This window comes from Mytilus galloprovincialis, chromosome 12 (assembly GCF_965363235.1).
Source record: "Mytilus galloprovincialis chromosome 12, xbMytGall1.hap1.1, whole genome shotgun sequence".
NCBI lineage: Eukaryota > Metazoa > Mollusca > Bivalvia > Mytilida > Mytilidae > Mytilus > Mytilus galloprovincialis.
The window spans coordinates 70,791,358-70,803,313 of record NC_134849.1 but is presented as its reverse complement, the minus strand read 5'-3'; the positions used below and the strand labels follow the sequence as shown (position 1 = coordinate 70,803,313).

Here is an 11,956-nt window from a genome sequence, read left to right as displayed (position 1 = left end):
ATGTATGATTTTTAAAAGGTTGAAATCTAGTAATTCAATTTAATTACAGAATTGTTAAAAATCCCTGACTTAAAAGTACGATTTATGAATATATTTATATATATATTCGGTGCTTAACCGTTTGTGTCATTTATTGTAACGTTATATATTGGTCAATCACTTGATAATATTTTCTCCTGATTTAATTTAATTTGTATTTTTTTTTTTAATTTAGCAAAAACTAGCCTTAAAAAAGGTAGACACTGGAATATGCTATGTTACTCATATGACTGAAAATCTTGCAGAACTAAGTGCACATTTTCATAACATGACAAGGTAATATACAATAGTCTTTACTAGTGTACTTAGTATAGCTATATATTTAAATCGTATACTATTTAAACAAGAATAGTAACGGTAAATTGTTCGAGACCTCAAACGTCGAACGAAAGACCGAAGAATATTTTGACAAACCACGAGAAAATAAAATTATCCAGAAGTTGTTAAAGGGCATTTGTATTCCCGTATGTTAGCGAATCACAATTCTAAAATTAAGAGGGACACATTTGGGCGATTTCAAAATATGCAGATGACAAGGAGATACGAAAGGACTCGTTTCGGTGTTCTGCATAGCTATACTTATTTTGGCTTAAATTAAATCTTTGGGCGCCATCACGAGTTGATTTAAAGTTATGAATATCTGTTTCACAGATGACAATGGTATATGTTTTAATTGGTGTGCCCACAATCCCGTTTTGATTTTAACAACATTCACAACTGTGCCATTATTGAATGAGACGTAAAAGGAAATTCGTACTTATATGAGCAACATGATGGGTGCTACATGTTGAGCACGAAATCAGACCATTCGGAGTCATTTTGTTATGTTTTGATTTTTCGTCGTTTTCGATATTTTTCCATGATTTGGTCTGGGTTTTTTAAAACTTAAGATGTCTCTTTGGTATATTCTGCATTATCAATCACCCCGCTAGAATTTCTAAATTTACAGTATCTTATTTGAACATAACATTCAAAACAGGCATTTTCTTAATACATAATATTTTCCTTTTGCATTCGTATGTAACGTCCTAAATACCAACGTAAAGCGGTCAAACAATAAACAATGAATAGTATGTTTCGCAGATATGTTACACATGTTACACATGCGTAGAGATGAGCAGGTCTAAACTTAAAAACATTTCAAGAATGACTTTTTGCAAACGTTTCGAACAGATCAGTTTGAATTAATTAGCGTTATTGCAAGACGTAGTTTAACTAAAAACTGCATACCATATCACGCCCGCCATTGACAGGAATATACATGTTACGAGAAATGTCAATTTGATTGTATGATAATTAATAATATATCTATTTTAGTCAAATTTTTGCAACGAATCTTCTAAAACATGTTTACCGTCTAACCAAAACCCACGAAAGAAAACCTGATTGCTTATGCCGGATCAAAGATTGCAAACTTTTGTAGTGGTTATCAATCGATATATGCACATAGATTAGAAAATAGTGAGTTTATAAGATAATTATTAAATACATAAAGTGTTCATTACTATTGGTAGTTTGTAATATCAATGGATACAACAAATTAAACCAAGTCACTTTCATAAAGCAAGTCGAAATGGTTCTGATTAAGAATAGATTATAAGTTTAATTTATTTAGGATATTCTAAACAACTTTTTTAATTCAATTTTCCTGTTCCCGATTGTTGAAGGAAATCTATGTCAGAATGATAAAATTTTGTTTTTTCTCGCCTCTCATTTACACTTACATTAGCCTGGTTCGGTCACGAGGTGAAAATGTCTCATGTTTAAATTTATGAAAAAAATATTCTTTTAGCATTAACCCTGCTTGCAGATTGACTATTTATATGAAAAATGCAGACAATGCATGAATTTCAATATATTTCTTTCTTAAATCGGTATAAATCGAACCTCATTGAAATTGTATAAACAACCTATCAAAAATCAACGTAATGTTTAGCATCCCATTTTATAGATAAAAACTTATGTTCAGTAGTTGTCGTTTGTTGATGTGGTTCATAAGTGTACCTCGTTTCTTTCTCGATTTTTAATATAGATTAGACCGTTGGTTTCCCGTTTGATTGCTTTTACACTAGTCATATTTGGGGCCCTTTATAGTTTGCTGTTCAGTGTGAGCCAAGGCTCAGTGTTGAAAGCCGTTCTTTGACTTATATTGGTTTACTTTTACAAATTGCGACTTAGATGTAAAGATGTCTCATTTGCCGTCATACTACATCTTCTTATATATATTGATTCACTCTACAAAATAAGCCAGATGAGGGAGAAATTTCTTATCTAAAACCACTTATACATTGATCATAAATTATTGATAAATCTGTCAGCATCTAACTAAGTAGCCACACATTGCATGGATTATATTTCATATTATGACCCAAATCTAGGTTTCCCCTTTATGTATTTTTTATCTCCAGCAGTTAGATGATATATTTATTGTCACAAGAATGGTTTCCTGAAAATGAACTTAATTAAGGTAAGAATTTATAATTCTATCCAATTAGAAGTACTTTAAACCTTCAGTTTTTAAAAAAAATATATATTAATGGGTCTTTATAATGTAAAGATATCTGCAAATACATATACAATGTACATACATTTTGTATGTAATATAAGACTTATCTATAAAAAAAACCTAGAATACATGTATAATTTCAACTCGAATAAATTCATATCTTTCTTAACTTATTAATACTGTCCCTAAAAGATAGATTTTTACGTCTTAAACAATACTTTAACTTTTTAATAGACTAGGAACTTCACAAAAGTGATTTTAAATTCATTTAATTCCTCTAACAAATTATTTAAGAATACTTTTTGGTTATGTTTTGTAGAAATATGTCCAAATTTAAAGATTTGTATACTTTAAAGAAGAAGGAATTGCAGATAATCTACTATATATTGACCAGTTATATAGCTTCATAAAAGAAAGAGTAACCGAAGATGATAAATACAAAATAAATCGACCAAATTTTGTAAGGGAGTTTAAGGGACACAAAGAAGGCATTAAATCCCTGAGTCATGGTAATGCTATTACTATTTCTTCAGCGGTCAGATACATCTTCAACCACTTCGATGACTACCGGATTTGTCAAGAAATTGGACTGCAAATATCAAGTACAGCATTTAATAGCCAGTCAACGGAGCAAACTAAAACACTGTTTTCTTTGTATAAAGCCATATCTGAATTTGACACGAAGCAAATAACTTTAAAACTGAACGAGAGGTCGGAAATAGATGATAAAAATTTCTGTATACCATCTATTGAAAATACTTACAGAACCGATTTTTCAGATTTTGAATGGAAAAAAATATGTATTTTCGAAAATTACTACAGTAAATATGTTGCATCTTCTGAAGATCATTATGAAACTGCATTAAAACAGAAATGGGAGACATTTGAATATTTAAAGAAAATTAATTCAATGTCAAGGAACTTTGAAAAACTAAATAAAAGTACCATTAAAGCAAGAACTATAAGACAAAAGGTATATGAACATTCCCAAAACATCTTGATATGGACAGGAAAGAAACGTTTTCCTGCTGTCATTGAATCTCAACTGATGAAAAAGTTTGATATCATTAATCCAGACATAACATTTCCACCTGTATGTGTTGACACACCTCAATCTATTGACACAAACTCAGTTATGCTTATTTTTTCGTGTATAGAATCTGAAAAATATGAAGAATACATTAAGATTGCCACAAATTTTCTACAGAATAAGCATCACCTTAATGCTAGTCAAATCATCTTTGTATCACCAGAGACAATTGAAAATTACAGACGTCCAAACAACGGAATTGCAAGATTTCATTTAAGGGACGATTTGCTACAGGGGAAACTTGAAAATGACATCATTCAAGTAATTCAGCCGGCCAGACAGTCCTTAAATGGAAATGAGTCCAATGAATGTGATGCGTGCTTTAATCATTGTGATTTGGTTAAACCACTATCTTTACATAACTTTGAATTGTTGCAAGAATGGTTTCTAGATCAACCACTTGATATACAGATTATCCTGGACAAGTTTATAAATAGAGACTCCTTTTACAGCAGTGGCAACAAAAAAGCATTCTTGCTTTCTAAAATGGAAAGATTGTATGGAGCCTACGACATACTTCTCAACACTTTCAACAAGAACTATATTGGTATACTCCAACAGGCCAACACTGATGAATTAGCAATGCATTTTCAAAGTAATAACAACAGTATTTTCTATCGCTAGTAATACAGGTATCTCTACGAGTTTGGTGACAGCAGAAAAGAAGATAAAGGAAAAAGCAACAGACGACCTGTGTTACTACAATACTTACTTAAAGAAATTTCCCTTTCATTATCAAACAACTACAGGTATAGCAGATCAATTAGTAAACCTAAGAGACTGCCACCTAATACTGATGATGGATAACCTAGTTAGGATGACTTTCCGTTCTGATCCTAATCCTGGAGAAAACAGATCAGGACAACTATGCACACTGCCTTTAACATTGCAAGGTTTACCAAAAGACAGTTCAGTTACAGATTCATGGCATACTGCAGACTGTTTAAAAGATCAGATTTGTCAGTGCAAGAAAGATATCAAGCTGCGAAAGGAAGATTTTGATAATGCACTAGTATCCTTAACCAATGAGGAGACAGTTTGTTGGGAAAGATTTCAGAAGCTGTTGACATGGGGAAGTGTACCCTTATGGAAAAAACTAAGAACAAGTAAGTTTGTTAAATAAAAGTACACATATTTTGTAGTTAGTTTTCCAATAATTGACCAAAAAAAAACTCTGAAGTGCACACTCTATTACATAGCCGCCACAAGACATCCTAGTGGACAGAAATTAAAGAATAAGAATAAATGTTAGCGTCTTGGTGTTATTTTCAATTACTTTTTAGAGATGCAGTTAATACAAAAAAGATGTGGTATGATTGCCAATGAGACAACTATCCACAAAAAAACCAAAATGACACAAACATTAACAACTATAGGTCACCGTACAGCCTTCAACAATGAGCAAAGCCCATACCGCATAGTCAGCTATAAAAGGCCCCAATAAGACAATGTAAAACAATTCAAACGAGAAAATTAACGGCCTTATTTATGTAAAAAAATGAACACTTATTTGCTTTCTAATTTAGGTAAATTGACTATTTTGAAATAGGTATTCCGTGAAGTTCACTCAAATACTGTTCTCTCACTAAATTCTTATCATCAATATAGCACTTTTTTTTTACATTTTTCAGCAAATCTTGTATCTCTTCAACAAAGTATAAATCATAATTGGACAGAAGAGGACAGTTTATCAGATTTGGTAAGTTTCTATTTAACACTTCTAATAATTATATTAACAAGGTGACAATGTAGGTAGTTTTTAAGATATATTTGAAGATAGAAAGACCAATATACAAGAACATTTTTAATTGACAATTATGAAATAAAGTCTAATAGTAATGATGGCAATTACTATGAGACATATATTTTGCACTAAAATTGGTATCGTGCATTATTTCCCCTTTCAACAGGACAAGTTTCAAACATATCAGATTCAACCTAAAAAAAATTAGTAATATTATATATGATATATCAAGTAAGTTTAACCTTTTTAAGCATATTTCTTCTTTTTCAGTCTGACCTTCTATTGAATGTAGATGAATTTGAACAAGAATACACCAATGATGACCTTTCAGAAATAGCGGAAGAACATCAGTTTGAAAAGGAAGAGTATGAGGATAACCTGGATTCTTTGGTCCAAACAGCAAATCTTTTGTATCAAACTTCAGAATTACTGTCTAATGACATTAATATGTCTGGAATTTTTGAATTGGATTTGCAACAGAATGATTTGGAAGACTCATTCAGTCATCTGCATATTGAGTCAGATGACACAGAAACATCCATTCCTACATTGGACAGTACAAGTTGTATATCATCACCAAGTCATTCACAAGCTTCAACTGTTTTAATAACCTTTGGATTTGAGAAGTACAATGTCCCGCCTCTTCTTTGCAGACATCCACCACCAGCAACTGGAAGAGATGATGACATTCTCAAGCTCAGAGAAATTTTGGATGATGTGTTAATAAAGACTGGACGTATTAACATGTCATATAAAGGAAAGGATAGGATTTTGTTTGGACCAGACAACAAAATTGGGGCAAACCTATTACAGTTTCTCTCTCAAGACAACAAATATCGTCACTTTTTACCTGAATTTCCCCTTCTTCATTTACGCAAGTCAAAAATAAATACACTTTTCAGTGCCTATAAAGATGCTGGTTTATTGCAGCTTCTCATGTACATGTGTGATGATGAAAAGAAGGAATGGACAAAACTTATATCAATGGAACATATTGATGTTGCTACCAGATTTGTTAGACGTTTGTCACTTTCCTTTCATGTAGCATTTTTGTGTCGCTTCCTTCAATGCATTGATGATAAAGATGCTGAGTCTATCTTAGATATGCTGGAAAGTGGTCAAATATCATCAGAGACTTGGCACAAACAACTTAGTGAATTTATGGACGCTGGGAGTTCAAAAAATTCAACATTTAGATTGCACATGGAAATGATGCAGCATTGTGATGAAGTGGTTGCAGTTTATTTGGCAGAACGTTTAGGAAGATTTGATGGATACAATCTACTTTTAGGTGCCGTAAAGTCATCATTGTTATTTTCGTTTTTAAATGGTGCATCTTCATATGGTCCATTTTGTGTACGACTGCTACTTGAGCATTTTAGTGCAGGTCATTTTCACCAGTGTATGAAGAAAACGCTTTATTCAACACCAATTGGAAATACTTCAACCAATTTTGCCAGTGATTCAAAGAGGGAAATGGATCATCAAGATGTTATACGCGGATTTAGATCTGGTTCTACACTTCCCGCTGTAACTAGTAGAATGTCTCTGATAGATTCATTAAATGAAACACACCAAAGAAGAACAATTGACAGAGAGAAAAGTTCTGATAATGGACCCAATGAAACCAATCAATCTGATGTTGAATGGAAATTAACAGAAGTTGATCTAAACCACATCATACCAACAGCCTCATTGATATTACGTAGAGGAGGATTAAACTTAGAAGAAAACACAATGCCTGAAAATGTCTACAATACTAAAAAGTTGTTTCTGCCCCCTGCAATTTTAGATGAAATCACATTTGATGTTGGAAAGTATCTTGTAAAAAGATTTCTCGTAAATAATCAGCTATTGGGGATGAAAACAGATGACATGCCTGACATAAGAAATGTCAAGGGGTCACCAACTCTTTTATCAAAAGCCAAAAGGAGCAAAGGCATTACCTTAAAAAGGACATCAGAAAAAAACAACAACAATAACAAAATCTGAAAGAGAACTTAAAGAAGAGAAAAGAAGTAAGACTCTTAAGAAGGAAAACCAAACGGCTGACTTGCTGAGTTCGGAGATGAATATGTGTCAGTCACTAGTAAAACCTGACTGCTCAAAGCCAAAAGTGATGAAGTCTAAAGGTATTCAAGAGGCATTAATTTCAATGCTTGCTGATCTAAAGAGCGAACAGAAAGATTTGATAACACTTGGTACTAATACAATACCAAATACCATATCAACTTCAATTCAAATGGCAACAGTAGAATTTGCAGGTGTAAAGTTTAAGGCTAAAGTGTCTACAGGAATCCAGTACATCAGATATGTCCAAAATGCTGTTTTAAAGAATATAGTACAAAGCTTGCCAAATCTAGAAAGAGTTGTTTTATGCGAAGAAAAATATTCATTCACACCTGACCATTTTAAAGCCACCACTCATCAACAAAGAAAAGCTAAGGAAAAACTAACAATATCACATCTTAGAGATCCAGATGCTGCCATAAATGCTGCAACTTTCAGGAAAGATGACATTATAACCACAAGAGAAGGGAAAAGCCTGATAAGTAAATTTTTGGCGGCAAATGCTGTAGACCTGCGAATAGATGCTAATATTATACTCGACATAGATAGCGAATTGAATCTACAGAGAATACAATGCCATCATGGGGAACATTGTACCTGTGAGTATTACACAACACCAATAAGGTGTATCTTTAAAAAATCACAGCAACAACCAACTGTTCAGGATTTAATCACTGTCTCCCAAAGAAAGGGAGAGGCAGAAATGTCCCAGATAGATTGGCTTCTTGGTGAACAATCGAAACTATCTCCCTCCATGTCAGCTTGTAGCATACTATCATCAGGTGATATTGATGCAATTCCGATACATCTTTATTCATAATCCAAGAAGTGGCCACAAGTAAATGGAAGATACAGTCACACTGTTTCTGTGATTTTACAAAAGCCACACAAAAAAATGGACATATATAATCTTACAGACATGATGGAAATCTTAGAAAGTAGTTTTAAAAATGAGGATGATATTGTGAAAAAAGTATCCATCGTTCTTTGTATGGGAGGCAATGATTTTATCCCAAAATTCCATAATATTTCACATAAGAAGATGCTAAGTCTATTTATGTCAAATGAACATTTTCGTCTGAACTTGTTTGAGAAATCTGAGAAAAATATTCACCAACTTAATACAACAGTGTACAAAGATTTTGTCAAAACCTTATTTTCTTCTATGTCTAACATTCAAGATTCTTTTAAAGAAGTAAGACACAACTCAATGTTTTGCAAACAGCGGAAAACCAAAAACAAGATGGACACAAACTTACTCCGGAATGCAAAACTGTGGCTGCCCCCTGAATCTTGTTTAGATAGAATGGCAGAGCTGGTTAATTTGCAAATTGAATATTTGGAAACTACTGGAGATTCAATGGCAAAATTGCCAAACTTTTTAGAAAAGGACTGTTTGAAAATGACAGAAACAGGTGAAGTTGAGTACCATTTTGGACCTTTAGCCCGGGAAAACATTGAACATTTGTTAGAAAACCATAGAAGACAAATGAAGGAAACACCACAGAAAGGGAAGAGAAAGAAAAAATGCTTACATCAACGCCATCTAAGGCAAATACTTCATCTAAATAAATGCATATGATGATGACAATTGTTGAAACTGACATTATTAAAATACTATGCTTATTTGTAATGAAGATTTTTTTCCAATTTGAAGGACGTGCAAAAATCTAGTGTACATTTTGGACAAAATCATATTTCATAAAAGTAAATGCAACATTCTTGTGTATATTTTAGACAAAACCTTTTTTTATCGAAGTTAATGTTTAATTCATGTGCAAGTTTTATACTAAATATCAGCAGCAAATTCGAAAAGATATTAGAAAATAATTACATTAGATGTATGTTTCATTATAATACGTTATTCTGATTGGCCAACTGCACATCTCGTGCTATTCCTGAAACAATTGTATTAGACAATAACATTTATCATTCATGATGACACGAGGTCCCACAATAAAGTGCACAGGCAAATTAAATGAAAACTTAATAAAGTCGTGTTTTCATGATTCTAGCTAAAAAAAATGTAATTATAAGTATTGAATGCTTCTTTTTGTAACTTTATAGGGTTGTAAAAGCGTTGACCGTGCGCACATTTTTAGTATGAAGCGCTTCCGCGCTTCATACAAAATGTACTTCGGTCAACGCTTTTACACCCCAATAAATTTACAAAAAGCAGCATTCAATTCTTAAATAAATAAATTATTTCATTTTCTTTATCATTTTTCTCTTTTTGTTTTCTGTGTTTCAGTTTTCACTGAAGTTATTATGTATGTTTTTGTTTTTTATACATGCACTTAAAGATTCATGTCTTTAGTGTAAAAATTTTCAGCAACTGTTTATCACAAATAAATGGTATGTTTGTCAGTAAATATATTTTTGTAAAGCCTTGATGATATTTTCTTGAAAGATATATTTCTATATAATCTTTTTAAAAATGCATATATATAGTTTTCTGTTAAACTGTCTGAAATATACATATTTAATATAGGTTTATATTTCACATTCACTTTTTAAATCTGATTACAACAGTTTATTTAAAGTTAGAGCTCTTTTACCCCCCCCTTTTTTTTCTCTTCTCTTTTCTACGTTAACCTTTGTATTGTAAAGAAAATATCTGATTCAGAGTTAAAATCTATTTTTATCTCTGATCATGTTTCATCGAATGACGCTGTGTACCTAGCAGCATGGGGTTAATATAAATGACATGTTAATTTGAAGTTATGCAGTTAACTGATAAAAATACTGATAAGGTGCCTAGTCAAAACGACAAGGTTTCACTGGCTTATTTTAGAGAGTGTGATTAGACTTTGCTATCACTGCTTTCAGATAAACGTGGTGCACAGTTTGAAGAGTTTAATGCAATGGAACAAAACGTATGCGGATGCTCAAGCCATTGGTTTCAAGGTAAGAATATTAATAAAAATGAATCTTCATATTTAAGAGTTTCGCAAGAATATGGTAAGTCATTAGTGGGAATTTTTATGAAATATATGATCTGCCTACCACGTTGAATACTTTAAGTTTGACAGAAATGTGCTCTTTTTATCAGTATACTTTTAGGAAAATACTAATCATATATCAAATATTGATATAAAATAAACGTAAAACAAAATTGTTATGGAAAATCATTCACGCCTTATCACAATTAATTTTGATAGCATAGAACCATATTAGTTTTCTGTAACATAAAATTTACTGTGTAATTTTCATGATACAATATAAATTGAAGTATATATCTTTTATTGATTATAGTTACAATGCAGAATAATTTTCTATTACATATCTTTAAATATACCACAATATACAAGTAGAATTATTATATAGAAATATTAGAGAGGCCAGTTAAACGAATCGTTTGATGAAGATTATGAAAGTTGTTACGTCAAGAAATAAATATAATTCAAGTGATTTTATTTATGATTAACTGAAATAAAATTAAGTAATGTTTTGTTTATTAAATAACTTGTTACCGATGTTTTCGACTAAATAGTGTATGGTTCTTTTAAAAGCGTGGTATAGGATTTATTTGAAAGAACGTATTATTAGGTCAAGAAAAAATATCCCTGCATTTCCAAAAAAAAATAAGTGTAATAACCGATAGCGCATTTGTAATTAACGATTAAGCTCAAATGCATATACAAATAAGAATATACGTTATTGTTTTTTAATGTACAATACAAATAATATAATTTTTTTTATTACAGACTGATGTCGAAGCTGCGAATTATTCGGAAACGTTGGAGTTACTATTATTAAAGTGAATCATCAATAGAGATTTTTGTTTTATTTGTTGTTTGTTTCTTTTTTAATTTTTTTTTTTTTTTTTGTAAAGCCAATAAGTTGTTTTTTGATGAAGTATATTGGTTGAAAAAAGAAAGCTCTCAAATAAGGTAGGCTCCATTTCCCCTATTAAAACTAATGATTTAGATGCTATGTTTGATTTATTTGTCGTTAAAAGTAAATACCGAACGCCGAGAAAATATCAAAAAGGAAATTGGCAAAACAAAAAGAACTCAAATACATTACAAGAATGGATAACAACTGTCATATTTTTGACAGGTTACAGCCATTTTCGTATGTAGAAAATGGTAGATTACACCTGATTTTATAGCTAGCTAAAACTCTCACTTGTTTGATAGTAGCATACATTTCTATTTTATATGTAACTATAAAAAAAAAGGTATGGTTTGACTGTTAATTAGACAACTCACCACAAGATACCAAATGACACAGAAATTAACAACTATCGGTACCGGACGGCCTTCAGTAATAAGCAAAGCCAATACCGCATAGTTAACTATAAAAGGCCCCGAAATGACAATGTTAAACAATTAAAACGAGAAAACTAACGGCTTAATTTCTGTACAAAAAATAAACAAAACTTGTATGAACAAGACAAACAGACATAATAGGTATACATATAAAAAAAAAAATGAGGTACAGCAGTCAACATTGTGTTATAATCTGAATGACTATAAAACAAGAATATGTAACAAAGACACAC

At 31.5% G+C, this 11,956-nt stretch overlaps 1 long non-coding RNA gene across 1 annotated transcript; it reads left to right on the top strand.

Moving 5' to 3' along the window:
• Positions 1-204: 204 nt before the first annotated feature.
• LOC143053576 (uncharacterized) lies at positions 205-11,223 on the top strand. Its single transcript, XR_012971415.1, has 4 exons — positions 205-315; positions 1,357-1,500; positions 10,279-10,356; positions 11,157-11,223. It is a non-coding gene; the product is annotated as an uncharacterized LOC143053576 (long non-coding RNA).
• Positions 11,224-11,956: the final 733 nt, after the last annotated feature.